Raw genomic sequence first — 14,040 nt, forward strand, 5'->3', positions numbered from 1 at the left:
GACTTTCCTCTCTCCAAAGCAACCCCAGTTGATACATCAAGTGCTGCACGATATTGTATTAAGGTACTAGAATATTTGAGGGAAAAGAAAAAACTGGCAATTCGACAGGAAGCTTTTTAATGATGCAAGAGAACTTAAGGACAGAATAAATTTAACATACATTCCCTGTTTAACTTCTTTTGCCACCTAAAAGGGACCTGGAATTTTAACTTTCCTATTTGATGTAAACTCAAAGAAAGCAGGAAAACGCTACATATGCGAATGTTTACTTATTGCTGAACTCAGGGCTGCAGGAAGTCAGCTACTAAAAAGTAGTTACATTACGCGTAGATATTTATAAACCAACTGCAACTAGTGACCCAGGATTTAATTACAACATCATCCCTCATATTTCAGCATATGGGCAAATTACCAGTGGAGTCAAGAATAAATTCATTCTGCCCTACTGGCGCTTTAGATCGGGTTGCACAATCCCGGGGCAAAACTGCCTTCGCCTAGCCCTAAAAGCATCAGGTACTAAATACTGTAGTAAGTTAGCGTCAGGACGTTTTAAAGCGAGACGGAAACTCAAGAGTTGCCTGAACCAATTTAGCCAGCCCATAATCCCGAATTCAGGAATCTGTCACGTCACTTGAGATCATAATGAAATTAAGTTTTGATCCCTTTGAGATCTCTTAGCGCACAAAGTCAGGCTCCTATCACTGCAAGGGGAATCCGACCCTGGCTCGAGAAAAACTTGTGGAACTCGTGTCCTTTCCGCCCACCGTGGGGGGGCCGCACCGGTCGGGTCGGGCGAGGAGCCCGGGCGCTAGTTTGGGGGCGCAGTGGGGCTCGGCGGGGGCGGCGAGCGCGCGTCCCCCCGCCCGCTCAGGCGGCGTCGAGGCGCGAGCAGCTCAGCCAGCCTTGCAGAGGGAGCTCTCGGCAGCTCTGGGGTCCCTCTACTCGCAGCCGCAGCAGCGCCGCCTGCGCCACTCGGTGGAGACGGAGACCAGCGGCGGCGACGCGCGGACTAGGAGCGACCGCGGAGCAGCCGGGCGGCGGGGGACGCTCGCAAGGCCGCAGGGTAGGTTCCGGGACTGGGCAGGCTGGAGGATGGGCAGCCCGAGAGGCGTCGGCAAGGGCCCGACACCCATACTGCATGGAGACCTGGCTGCGCGCGCGGTGGCTGGGTGTCGACACTTGAGCGAGGCGGGCGCGGAAGCCGGGGAGCGGAGATCGCCTCTCGGCTGAGGCCACCCATGGCGGGAGGGGCGGAGGGCAGAGGGCGGGCCGCGGCCGGGTGATCGGTCGGGCCAAGAGCTGGCCTCGAGGGCAGAGACAAAGGAAGGAAAATGGAGTCGCCAGCGCGCGGGCCTCTGTCGGTGCCACCGCCGGAGGCCTAGCGCGCCGTAGGAGGGAGGCCTAGCGAGCGATCGAGCGGGCGGACGGGGTGGGGGGGGGCAGCCGGGCCGCGGCGGCGACGGGCAATGGCGGCGGCCGCGCCGCAGCAGGGACGGTAGAGGGAGACAAACACCCCCCGGCGGCGGCGCTGGCGCCGGGCTACAGCCAGCGCCGACCGGAGCGGCCCCATCGTGACACCTAGAGGCGGCCCGCGAAACCTCCTCCACCCGGGGCCCCCTTACCTCCGCGCCACACCCCCCGCAGCGCTCGCTCCGCCGCCGCTCCACCGCTCCGGCCACCCGGCGTCCCCAGCCAGCTCCGCGCACCCGCACCGGCTACCGCCACCGCCGCTGCCGCCAAAGAAGCAGCTCCGCGCACGGTTTAATCGCTCCACAGACTCGGACACAAAATGGCGGCGGCGCGGTGCAGTGCGCCTGCGTCGGCGCTGCCGGGGCCGCGGGTGCTGATAAGGGAAGGGACGGGTGGGGGGGCCGGTCGGGCGACGAGTGGAGGGCGGGGGAGGAAAGGTGAGGGGAGGGGTTGGCGCAGGGCAGCATGGGAGGCGGCCCCGGGCGCCAACTTTCAAAAGCGGGCGCGATGGCGTCACGGGACGCGCTGCGGGTCGCGTCACGCCGCACGCGCCCTCGACCGGTCGCGCGTGGGTTCTTAGGGAGCCTGAGGTCCGGGCTCCCGCTGGGTGGGGCTTCCTGGGCGGAGGCAGTCGCCTCTGGGCGGTCCAGGATCCCGGCCCGGTTGACCTGGTTCCTTAGCTGCAGTCACCCGCTCTGAATCCGTAAGGGAGGGGGTCGGGGGGGAGGGTGTTTGGAGGAAGCGCGCGCGGGGCTAGGCGGTGGGGCTAGGCGGTGGGGCTGAGGCGGTTCTTGGGCGGGACCCCTGTTGGGGCCCCGCCCCAGTCTCCTCCCTAGCAGGGCCGGACCCGCCCTCCGAGCGCAGCTCCGCAGCCCGCCACCGGGTAAGGCCGGGCGGGTCCCTTCTCGCTCCCGGCTCCTCAGAAGCAATCCAGCGCCTGCGAGCCACGGCAAGCAGGGCTGTCCTTGCCCCGCGGTTTTGGGGGATCTCTCCCCCCTACAAGAGGGCCTCCTAATACCGGGTGTGAGAGAAGAGGGCGAGGGCTTTCTGGTGTGCCCAGGCCATCTCAGCCCGGAGAGGCCAGAAGAAGGCCAGACTTGATGCTTTTATACGATCATAGCAGTCTTTTGCCAAAAGGACTTTCTGTATTTGGAGCGGCGTAGTTGTGTATTTTATAAACGTACATTTCTTGTTTTTGCCCGAGAGCTGTTGAGCTCTTTGTGGGCGGGGTCCTTCAGCCCCTCACAGTGCGGTCGCCCCTCCCCCTCCCTGAGATGCACCTGCGGACTCTACCCAACCAGCGGTAAAATTCCCTGAAGACTGACTGGAAGATGTTCTGGTGGCTCAGGGAGGAGAGTCTTTGATACTTATGGTAATCTGACTCAGGACTGTATTCTCAACTCCCTTACCTTAGATCACGAAGAATAAACGGACCCAGCGTCAAGTGGGCAGCTTCTGCTCCATTGAGCTGATTGTTCCATTATGAGAATGTTAGCCCAATGTTGACAGATATTTTGTTTTTTTTCTTTTTAAAGGAAATCTGGGGGGGGGGGGTTGTGTGTAAAATCTCCAGGTGTTGGCAACTAAATCAGATGTTTTAAAACTGCATGAGCTGATTAAGCCGCACGTGGGGGCTGTCAGTTTATAAGACCTCTGACTTGGAGAAAAGAGTGAAGAGAAGTTCCAAGGCCAAATCCTAGGCACTCCAGCATTTAGAGATAGGGTAATGGAGAAGGAGACTGAGAAGGAACAGCCAGGAAGACAGAAGGAAGTCCACAGTGTTGAATTTGGAATCCAAGGGCAGAGAAGGATTCAGGTAGGAGGGGAATGGTCAACTGTGTTTAGTGCTGCTGAGGAGTAAACTTGGGCCAGAAACATGGATATATTGAATTGGTCACCTTGGAAGACGAGATTATCATTGGTGACTTTGGCTTGATTCATGTTGGTAAATCAGAGGTGTGGACCTGACTAGAATGGGTTGAAGAGTGAACAGGAAAGTGAGGAAATAGAGACAGCACACATAGGCAACATGAGAGAAGCTTAGCTGCGAAGGGAGCAAATTCAGGGATAAATGTGGAAGGATATGGGGTTAAGAGAGGATGAAAGAATTCTAGAGCATGTTCTAAAAGATGAAAGAGTTCTAGAGCATGTTTATTTGTCATTGGGAGTGTGATACAGGAGAGCGAAGCCTTGCTTGACTTTTTTTTTTTTTTTTTTTTCCTGCGCCACAGGGCTTGCAGGATCTTAGTTCCTTGACCAGGGATTGAACCCAGGCCCACAGGAGTGAAAGAGCTTAAGCACTGGCCTGCCAGGGAATTCACTTGCTTGACTTAAACCAGGGTGAAGTTCATGGGAGGATATAAGGAAACTGGGAGGATTGACCCTGGATAGAAACAGGATGCTTCCACTGTAGGAATTAGGGTAACAAGGGTGAAGATGGGTGCAAATGCAGGGGAGAGAGAAAGCAAGCTTGCAGTTTTCCTAGTGGGACTGCCTTGGTGGTATGGGGTACCCATTTGAAGTTTGTGATCATGAGTTTAAAGTTAAACCAGTTGGCCCAGTGTGCGGTTTTTCTCTAAGCAACATTCAGCTGCTTGGGTACAGACATGAAGAAAAGGGATAATTTGGTTTCTCAGCACCAACACCCAAGTTTTCTGATTTCTAGTAATAGGTACTTGCCTTATGAGATTATTTACTATTCTAGAAATGTGTGAAGTATCTGGAAAATTTACCTGTGATCCCTTTTTCTAGAAACCAAATTATTCCAGTAGTCTCTTATGTACACCTGAGGACTCAAGCATAAAGAAAAGGCAAACTTAGAGAAAAATTACCAGACACCTCTGGAATATTTGCATTTTGCATTTTTTTCAGCCCTCCACTCCAAACAGCTCCTGGCATACTTAGGAACTATGTACTGGAAACAAAGCTGACTTACACTTTAATGCTTAGCTTCTTTTCTTTCTGGTACCTTTAATAATCTGACTAATTCGCTTTCTAAGACCTTGCCTCAAACCATCTTATCTTTAAGCTTCAAGAGTGTCTTCTAGTACTTCCCTGGTGGCGCAGCAGTTAAGAATCTGCCTGCCAATGCAGGGACATGGGTTTAAGCCTTGGTCCGGGAAGATCCTACATGCCGCGGAGCAGCTAAGCCCATGCGCCACAACTACTGAGCCTGTGCTCTAGAGCCCGCGAGCCACAACTACTGAAGCCGGCACACCTAGAGCCCGTGCTCTGCAACAAAAAGAAGCCAGCGCAATGGGAAGCCCACGTACCACAATGAAGAATAGCGCCCGCTCGCTGCAACTAGAGGAAGCCCGCGTGCAGCAACAAATGCCCAACGCAGCCAAAAATAAATAAATAAATTTATTTTTTAAAAAAAGAATGTCTTCTTTATGTTTATTTATTTTTTTTCATACTAGTCATCCATTTTATCCACATCAGTGTATACATGTCAATCCCAATCTCCCAATTCATCACCCCACAACCTCCCCCCCATACCCGCTTTCCCCCCTTGGTGTCCATATGTTTTTTCTCTACTTCTGTGTCTCAATTTCTGCTCGGCAAACCGGTTCATCTGTACCATTTTCTAGGTTCCACATATATGCATATATATCTATATATATTCACTCTGTATGACAGTCTCTAGATCCATCCACATCTCTACAAATGACCCAATTTCCTTCCTTTTTATGGCTGAGTAATATTCCATTGTGTCTATGTACCACATCTTCTTTATCCATTAGTCTGTTGATGGGCATTTAGGTTGCTTCCATGACCTGGCTATTGTAAATAGTGCTGCAATGAACATTGGGGTGCATGTGTCTTTTTGAATTATGGTTTTCTCAGGGTATATGCCCAGTAGTGGGATTGCTGGGTCATATGGTAATTCTATTTTTAGTTCTTTAAGGAAACTCCATACTGTTCTCCATAGTGGCTGTATCAACTTACATTCCCATCAACAGTGCAAGGGTTCCCTTTTCTCCACACCTCTAAAGCATTCATGTGTTTAAATATAAGGCAATGTATTTATTTATTGATTTATTTAGTTTGGCTGCGCCCAGTCTTAGTTGCGGCATGCAGGATCCTTTTTAGTTGCGGCATGCAGACTCTTAGTTGTGGCATGCATACAGGATCTAGTTCCCCAACCAGGGATGGAATCCGGGCCCCGTGCATTGAGAGCACAGAGTCTTACCCACTGGACCACCAAAGAAGTCCAAGGCAATGCATTTAGATGGCAAAAACCCTCAATTGTATTTACAATTATATTTACAACTGCTAAGGTCTGAATATGTGTCCTCCCCAAAATTCGTATGTTGAAATCCTAATGCTAGATGTGATGGTATTAGTAAGTGGGGCCTTTGGGAGGTGCTTAAGTCCTGAGGGCAGAACCCTCATAAATGGGGCTAGTGCCTTATAAAAGAAGTTTCATAGAGCTCCTAGCCCCTTCCACCATGTGAGGACATGGCAAGAAGGCACAGCTATGAACCAGGAAAAGGGCCTTCACCAGAATATGACCATGTTGGTGCCTTGACCTCAGATTTTCCAGCCTCCAGAACTGTGAACAGTAAACATCTGCTGTTTATAAGCCACCCAGTCAGTGGTATTTTGTTACAGCAGCCTGAATGGACTAAGACAACTACTATATTTATATTATATCAACTATAATTACAACTATATGACCTCTGAGGCATCAGTTAGAAACCAGGAATGGGGTCCAAGTGGCCTTGGAGCCTGCTCTCTGAAGACAAAGATTCCCATATGCTGCTCTTACATGGCTGAGAAAATGCTGAGGATCACTAGGAAGGAACAAAAGGAAATGTTTTCTTCTTGCAGGAAATGGTGATGTGTCCTACTTCATGAAATTGGCTCCAAAGACCAAGGAACGGAAAGCCAAACCAATAGGATAGGCTGTTTCATGCTGGATAGAAACAAGGTGAGAAGGAAAAGTAATATGATGAGAGCCTGTGGAACAGTTGGGATGATAAAAATAAGGACAGGTTTGTTCCCTGCAGTACTATCCCGGACTGCGTCACCAACGAGAACTGCTGTGACTTAAAAGCACCAAGTGATTTAAGGAAGTGTTCTTCCCGTGGACTATCTCAGGTTTGTAGTCCACAGGAGTTCAGGGCATTATCAGCAGAAGGCTGTCAGCTTACCACATGGCACTGGTGAAGTCACCACGTTCTAGGATCTGGCCCTCAGCCTCAAGAGTGGCTTCCTTCCTTAGGGACTCATCAGGTGCACAGGAGCTTGATGGATAAGCCAAGTGACTAAACTGGGAAGTGGACTGGTGCTCACATGCTGGCAAAAGGCATATTCTCTCCCTATAGGAGAGCCTCCTGGGAAGCCATATTACTAGAAAGCTTTGGTAAGCAGTTCATTAGGTTGAGCCTGTGCTCCGCAAAGGGAGACACCACAACAGTGAGAGGCCCGCGTACTGCAAAAAAAAAAAAAAGAAGGACTTTGCTTGGGCCTACATCTCACATTCGAAAAGTAGGTCACTTTTGTTCTCTGTGCTCTTACCTGCATTTTTCAGGTATACATTGATCACCCTTAAATATTCCATCTAATCTGTACACTTTTCACTTTGCAGAACCTTCATGACTGCTCTTTCAACTGATGTTCACAGTTCTTTTTGAAGAGCCAGCCACAGTTTTGTCCTAAGCTCTAGAAATGAAGTGACTTGCTCAGAGTCGTCCAGTAACTTGGCAAAACCAGAATGAGTACTCAGATCTTCCAGCCCCACCCTCTCTCTTCCTGTTCTTTCACTGGCTGCTCAGGGCTCCTCACTGTTAGGTAGCATTTCCATTTTTATAGGGATCCTCTGGACATGATGCTTTAGCTCAGGGGCTGCTTGGGAGGGGGAAGAGGAAGGTAGGTCGATCAGGCAGGCTCTGGGCCTCTCTGCTCCCTCATTTTCTCCCCCTTCTCCTAATTTTATGTGATTTGTTTAAGGGTAAAAAGGTGTCTGCCCTTTAATGCAAGTTGGAGGACACTATTGCCTTAACCCAAAGGAAGAGCTTTTTTTTAAAAACATAATTTTATTTTATTTTATTATTTATTTATTTTGGGGGTGCACACCACGCAGCTAGGATCTTAGTTCTCTGACAAGGGATTGAACCTGCGCCCTCTGCATTGGAAGCGCGGAGTCTTAACCATTGGACTGCCTGGGAAGTCCCATGAAGGGCTTTAATGGAGGAAATTCCAGCCACTTGGAAAGCAGATAGCAGAGGTATTTGGAATCATGACTTATTAATCTGTAACCTGAATAACTGCTCGATGCCCAGGTCTATGCTCAAGGCTAGGGTAATACTGGAGAAAGATGATGTCCCTAGTCCTCAAGGGCCTTATGTTTTGTCTTATATTAGTCTGGAGACACTAAACCTCATGAGCATTAGTAGGTAAAAGTCAAGGATGGAGAAGCAAGTAAAAGGCATGGGCTGCATGTGTGGGAGGAACAGATTGGTCACTGGATATCAGTAAAGCAAGGAGGACTCTCAAAGTTCTGCCTCTAGCCTACACCCTTCTTTTCTTGCCCAGCTCTATGTATCTAGCTTCTTTCTGGACACTTCCTCCTGGATGGCTCCCAGGCCACCCTTATGAGCCTTGTCACTTTCCTCCCAATTTGCTTCTCTAGGGCTCCCCCTTTTCAGTGAAAGATGACACAACCCATCCACCACACAGGCCAGGAACCTGAGCTTCATTTTCTCATCTCCCACATCCCATCAATCTCCAAATCCTGTCCATTCTACCTTCAGAACATCCCTTCACTCTAACCTCTCTATCTCCACTGCCTCCAACCTGGCTCAGGCACTGTCACTCTGACCACAGCCGCAGACTCCTCACTGCTCCCTGCTTCCTCCCTCCACACAACTGCCAAAGCAACCTTTCCAAAGCACAGATGTGATCACAAAATTCCCCTGCTTCAAGCCCATGGATGACTCCACAGTGTTCTGGGGGTAAATCCCAAACTCCTCAGCCACTCCACAAGCCCCTTTCTAACTGCCCCCTCTGGCCCCTGTGGATGCAACTTGCTTGCCGCCTCCACTGGTCTGATCTCAGTTCTCCCTCCCTATATTGTCCCCTGCTCAGGCTTCCATTCCATTCCTTATTTGAGATCCCCGTGGTAAAAGTGCATTTTTTTTTTTTTTTTGCGATACGTGGGCCTCTCACTGTTGTGGCCTCTCCCGTTGCGGAGCACAGGCTCAGCGGCCATGGCTCACGGGCCCAGCCGCTCTGTGGCATGTGGGATCTTCCCGGACTGGGGCATGAACCCGCGTCCCCTGCATCGGCAGGCGGACTCTCAACCACTGCGCCACCAGGGAAGCCCAAAAGTGCATTTAAAAAAAATTAATTTATATTTTGGCTGCATTGGGTCTTTGTTGCTGTGCACAGGCTTTCTCTAGTTGCAGCGAGAGGGGCTACTCTCTGTTGCGGTGTGCGAGCTTCTCATCACGGTGGCTTCTCTTGCTGCGGAGCACGGGCTCTAAGCGCGTGGGCTTCAGTAGTTGCGGCTCGCGTACTCTAGAGCACAGGCTCAGTAGTTATGGCGCACGGGCTTAGTTGCTCCACGGCATGTGGGGTCTTCCTGGACAAGGGCTTGAACCGTGTCCCCGAGCATTGGCAGGCGGATTCTTAACCATTGCGCTACCAGGGAAGTCCCAGTAAAAGTGCACTCTGAAGAGCTATGTTTCATGGGGGACTCTGGGGAGTATTTTGAGTATCCAGGCTTTTTCTGCATTAAACATACACTGTCCTTTCATGTTCAAAATGTTTTCAGATCATGTTAAGTTTTAGCGGTATTCATCAAAAGCTATTTCTTGACCCACTTTCGCTGGGAACAGTAAAGGCAGATGCAGCCTGATTAAATAGAGAACTGCCTGGAGCACGTGTTTAAAATACAGATTCCCTGGCCTCTGAATTTGAATCTCCACGGAAGTTCTCAGGTGAATCTTACAATTGGGTAAGTTGGGAAGACCTAACCTGATTTCATTTATAAGAAACATCCAGGGACCTCCCTGGCGGTCCAGTGGTTAAGAGTCCACGCTTCCACTGCAGGGGGTGCGGGTTCGATCCCTGGTTGGGGAACTAAGACCCACATGCTGCATGGTGCGGCCAAAAAAAAAAAATGTCTAGAATAGGCAAATCTATAGGATCTGTGGTTACAGTAGATTAGTGGTTGCCTCGGGGTCTGGGGGCCGGGAAAGGGAAGGGGATGTAGAGGTCCCAGGGATGAAACCTAAAGAGTGCCAAGTTTCTTTTGGGGTTGATGAAATCTCTAAAATTGATTGTGATGATTGTACAACTCTGTAAATATACTAAAAGCCACTACTGAATTGCACATTTTAAATGGGTGAATTGCATGGTACGTGGACTAAATCTCAATAAAGCTGTTTAAAAACAAAGCAAAACACTTGGACCGAGCTCTACAAGCAAGGCAACCAATCATCTTTTGCAGACTTGGGTGGTACCTGTTACCTAGTAGACTAGTCAGCAAATACTTATGGATGTATATATTGGAGGGTACAAAGTAAATGAGCAATTGCAATGGGGTGTGATTCCCCTAGTACTGTACTAGGGGAAATGCATGCTTCTGTGACAGGAGCCCAGTGGAAGGGAAGCTTCCTGAAGAAATTTGTGATGTCTAGGTTGAAGCCTATCAGGTAACCAGGCATTAGCAAGGCAAGATGAGGAGTGGGAAGAGTGTACCACAGAGGGGCACGCAAGCCCTGCGGGTGGTTCGGTGAGGTCCAGTGCAGACTGAGAAGTTAGGTGGCAGAAGTGAGGCTGGAGAGAGGAACACACTTAAAAGCCTTTGTGAGCCAGGTTGAGGGGGCTGGAATTTTCCCTAAGAGAAACTGTAGTGGTGGGTTTATGTTTTTAGAAATCACTTTGCACCATGGAGAATGGACGGAAGGGCAAGATCAGAGGCAGGGAGCCTGTGAGGGGGCAGTTTTAGTGTTTAGGAGAGAGGTCAACATGTCCTGAAACTGAGTGGTGCCAATGGGGATAAAGAGAAGGAAACAGAATTTAGAAATATTTAAGGCATTTAATTGAGAAGATTCTGATGGCTGGGAAGAGGGGACAGGGAAAGAGTCAAGGGTGAGGCCCAGTTGCGTGGCTTAGTACCTGAGTACTTTCTCCAGAAGTTCTGGAGGAGAAACAGGTTTTGAGATAAGTTTGATTTTGAGAATGCTGTTCAAAAGGTGTCCAGTCACCAGTTGGATATGGGGGTTGGGAGGTGAGAGAGCCGTGTGAATCACTGGCACACAGCCTCAGCGTATAGATGGAAGCCAGAGAAATGGATGAGGTGGTTCAGGGAGTGTGTTTCAAAAGAGAGGAGAAAAGGGCCTAGAATGGAATCCTGTGGAGTGATGTTTATAAGAGGATGCCTGAGGAGGAGGTGGAGGAGAAAGTTGTAAGGAGATTCAGAGGAAATAGCTACAAACGTTGGTGTTAGCATGGCAATTCATCTGCTTATTCAGCTGCTCCAAGTCAGTACTTATTGAAGACCCATATGCCCTGGGTGTCTTCAGAGATAAGTGAGACGTGACCATTGACATTAAACTTAAACTGTGACCCCACTGCACACCCCATTGCAGCCTTCTGAAACAAGAGGCCCCTTCTCGCAGGTCAATGACAGTCTTATTTTCCAAATGATAGACGTTCTTCCTGAGCTGTTTGTATAGGCCCGGGAGTCCTTCCCAAGCTCACCCTTCTGTATTACGTAGGCCCAGAAGAGCCAGGTCTGGCAGCCAAGCCAAGAGCCTTCTGTCCATGGGTGATGGATGGCCTAAATAGGGCACTCCAGGGCTGTTTGGGGTTGGGGGGAGCATGTCATATGCCTAGGGTTCAGCAGATTGTACCCACACACCAGGCAGAAGCACATAAGGAAGTCACCCCCGCTCTGTAGGCGAGACAAAGCAGCAGTTCTCTTCCCACGTGCCAACCCATCTGCTTCTTTGCATTTACCAACATGCCTTTTTTTTTCTTTCTTTTTTTTTTTTTGGTTCTCTGCAGCTTTGACTACATGAGGAAGAAGAGTGGGAGACTGGAGGAAAGGTAAGGTTGGAGGAGGGCAAAAGGAAACGAGGGGAGTTGGGGGAGCCTGCAGGGACCACCAACACAATAAATTTTATCCTGGACTACCTCAGCCTGGTCCTTTTGCAGTGCATGCTTATTAGTTTCTTCCGGGGAGACCCCCAACGATGGTGGCCAAGGCACGGCTGTGGCCTTGATGGACCTGATTGATGGGGTGCTTCGCAGTGTGTCACAGAACTTGGAGGCCCACTTCCTTCTGTCCCCTCAAGAGGCTGGCACAGCCTCCACAGGACAGCTGGGGACAGGCTTTCCCTGCTCTGATGCATTTGACTCCCGATGGTGTCATCAATCTCCCATCACTGGAGACAGCAGGCTCTCAACTGTCCAGAGTCGTGGGAGTGAGTGCCTCCCCAGACCTGTGTGACAGCAGGGTAGGAGATAGGAGGTGTGCTCGGAGCAGCTTTGCCCTGTGGGAAGACCTATGTGAGGCTATGTGTATTGGGGGAGGGCAAGGTGTACAGAAGGGAGGACAAGGGCTCTCCCTGCCCCCCACCATCTCACAGACATGGGCCTGAGCCAGGGTATAGGAGGCCATCCAGCCTGACTTCAAGTCACTGATGGAGAGGGGTTGAGTGGCTGTTATGGGGTTGGTTCACACTGCTCTGAGCTGGGTAGGGTTAGTGGGGCAAAGGCCCGAGGCTCTTTTTGTCTTGGCCTTGATAGTCCTTCGGCTGTACCTCATAGTGCCCTAATTCTAGCTCCTGCACCCTCTGACCTTCATATCCACCCTCACCTAGAGCTGAATATGAGGCTCGGGATTCAGGACTCTCCTTGTAGAGGACAGAGTTAGGTACCTTATCCCTTCCCAGAATTGGAATGCAGAGATGTAGAGCCACTCAGATTTCCAGTGACAGTCCCAGTTGACCCCTGGCTGGGAAATTTTCCCATCCTACATTTCTTGCCCAGGCTCTGTCTTCTCCTGTGGGTTAAGCCATGAACTTGTGCTAGTCCAGTCACCCCCGCCTGCACTTTCACAGGACATGGTCAGCCAGTGTTCACTTCCTCTTTGCCCACCACACAGGCCACGCTTTGGATGTCAGTGGACAGTCCTGCCCTACTGGGGGACCTCTCACGGGGCCTCAGGCCTGAGGGGCTCCTAGGGGTGGTCCTGGGACTGCAGCCCTGATGCAGGGGCCCCTGCGGCAGGCCCAGGCTGTGGCCAGCTTTGGGTACTGTCTTGGTCTCTATCGTTTGTTTGCCTTCCCCTCCCCTACCACTCCAGCCGACCACCCCAAAACTGAGCTACACTATCCCTCCCATGCCACCCAGTCACAGAGGGAGCACAGCGCTGCGCCCACGCGCTGAGGGCTGTCAGCCTGCCCCCACCCAACTGGAATGAGCCACCTGCATCCACACCCAGGTGTTTCCTGTGCTCCTTCCTGTTACCGTTTTTTTTTTTCTGCTCAGCTTGGCTTCCCCAGCAGGTGGTTAAGGGCCCGGCCAAACGTCTTCATACACAGCTCTAAAACACAGGGGGGCACGGCTCTCTGGGGATCTGGGTCACCCCCCAGGGGGGACTGTTGGGCATCTCATTGGCTCTACCCGAGTGCAGGGACACAGACTCCCCCCAGGGTGTCACGCTGCTGTGCTACAGCCACAGGTACTGGGACGCCAGAGTGGGCTCAGGGAGTGGGGAAGGCCCTGCTCTTGCACCGTCTCCACTGAAAGCTCTGGAGGGAGAGGGGAAGGGTGGCAGACCTGTTTCTCCAGCCTTGAGTGTGGGCCTCCCTCGGGCCCTCCTTAGAACAGGCCTGCCATGCTGAAGTCCCCCCACCCTCAGCCTCCTCCCATTGAACACTTAACTTTCTGGGGTTAATAAACTCACGTGAGCCCTCTCCCTAGAGCCCTCTTTCCTGAAGCAGCACAAGCCTGCCAGCTGTGGGGAGGTCACAGGGTTTAGTCACGTTTGTTATTACGGAGAGGAGGTGGCTCAGGGAGAGGAGGGACCTTCTGTTTAGAGTCACAGGGCAGCCATCCGGGTCTCCTGCCTCCCAGGCCCCAGCTCTTCCCCTCGGCAAGAATCTCCTCTCAACTACCCAGCGCTCAAGGAGCTCCTTGTGCTCAGCCCCTTCTGTAGGAAGCTGCCTGGGCTGAGGCGAAGACCCAGAAGCCTGGCATTCCCTGACAGGGTTCTGCTGCTCCCTGGTGGCCAGAAGCTCCAGCCACCACCACACCTTTTCCTGCCTGCTTCCTCTTTGCCTCCTGGCCAAGGGAGCTGGCTGCCAGGGAGCCATTCCCAGGACTGACACCCTTTGGGCCTTCTCTAGGCCAACTCCACAGTTTGGCTCCAGTCTAGGCCCACAGCTTCCAGGCCCAGGGTACACCCACCTGCAGCCCGGGCCTCCTCAGCAACACTCCACCACCCTCTTCCTCTGCCCTCTTTTCCAAGCGCAGTTCCAGCCTCTGAGCTCTCTTCCATCTGGATTTCCAGGGCAAAAGCACATGGCATTGTCACAGTTGGAGTGTGCA

General features: G+C 51.5%; 1 protein-coding gene and 1 long non-coding RNA gene across 5 annotated transcripts in view; one reads left to right on the forward strand and one right to left on the reverse strand.

Moving 5' to 3' along the window:
* Nucleotides 1-1,805, reverse strand: part of CTCF (CCCTC-binding factor) — a 49,243-nt gene extending 47,438 nt beyond the window's left edge. For 2 of the 4 annotated variants that reach the window (XM_019935668.3, XM_019935667.3), the window contains exon 1: nucleotides 1,623-1,805. The gene's annotated coding sequence lies outside the window, so the exon portion shown is untranslated. The remainder of the gene's footprint in view (nucleotides 1-1,622) is intronic. The other 2 variants (XM_004317558.3, XM_019935666.3) reach the window with 1 other exon arrangement.
* Nucleotides 473-11,618, forward strand: LOC141277251 (uncharacterized). The gene is made up of 2 exons (XR_012328314.1): nucleotides 473-1,063; nucleotides 6,304-11,618. It is a non-coding gene; the product is annotated as an uncharacterized lncRNA (long non-coding RNA).
* Nucleotides 11,619-14,040: the final 2,422 nt, after the last annotated feature.

The sequence above is a fragment of the Tursiops truncatus genome, chromosome 19, assembly GCF_011762595.2.
Source record: "Tursiops truncatus isolate mTurTru1 chromosome 19, mTurTru1.mat.Y, whole genome shotgun sequence".
Classification (NCBI taxonomy): Eukaryota; Metazoa; Chordata; class Mammalia; order Artiodactyla; family Delphinidae; genus Tursiops; species Tursiops truncatus.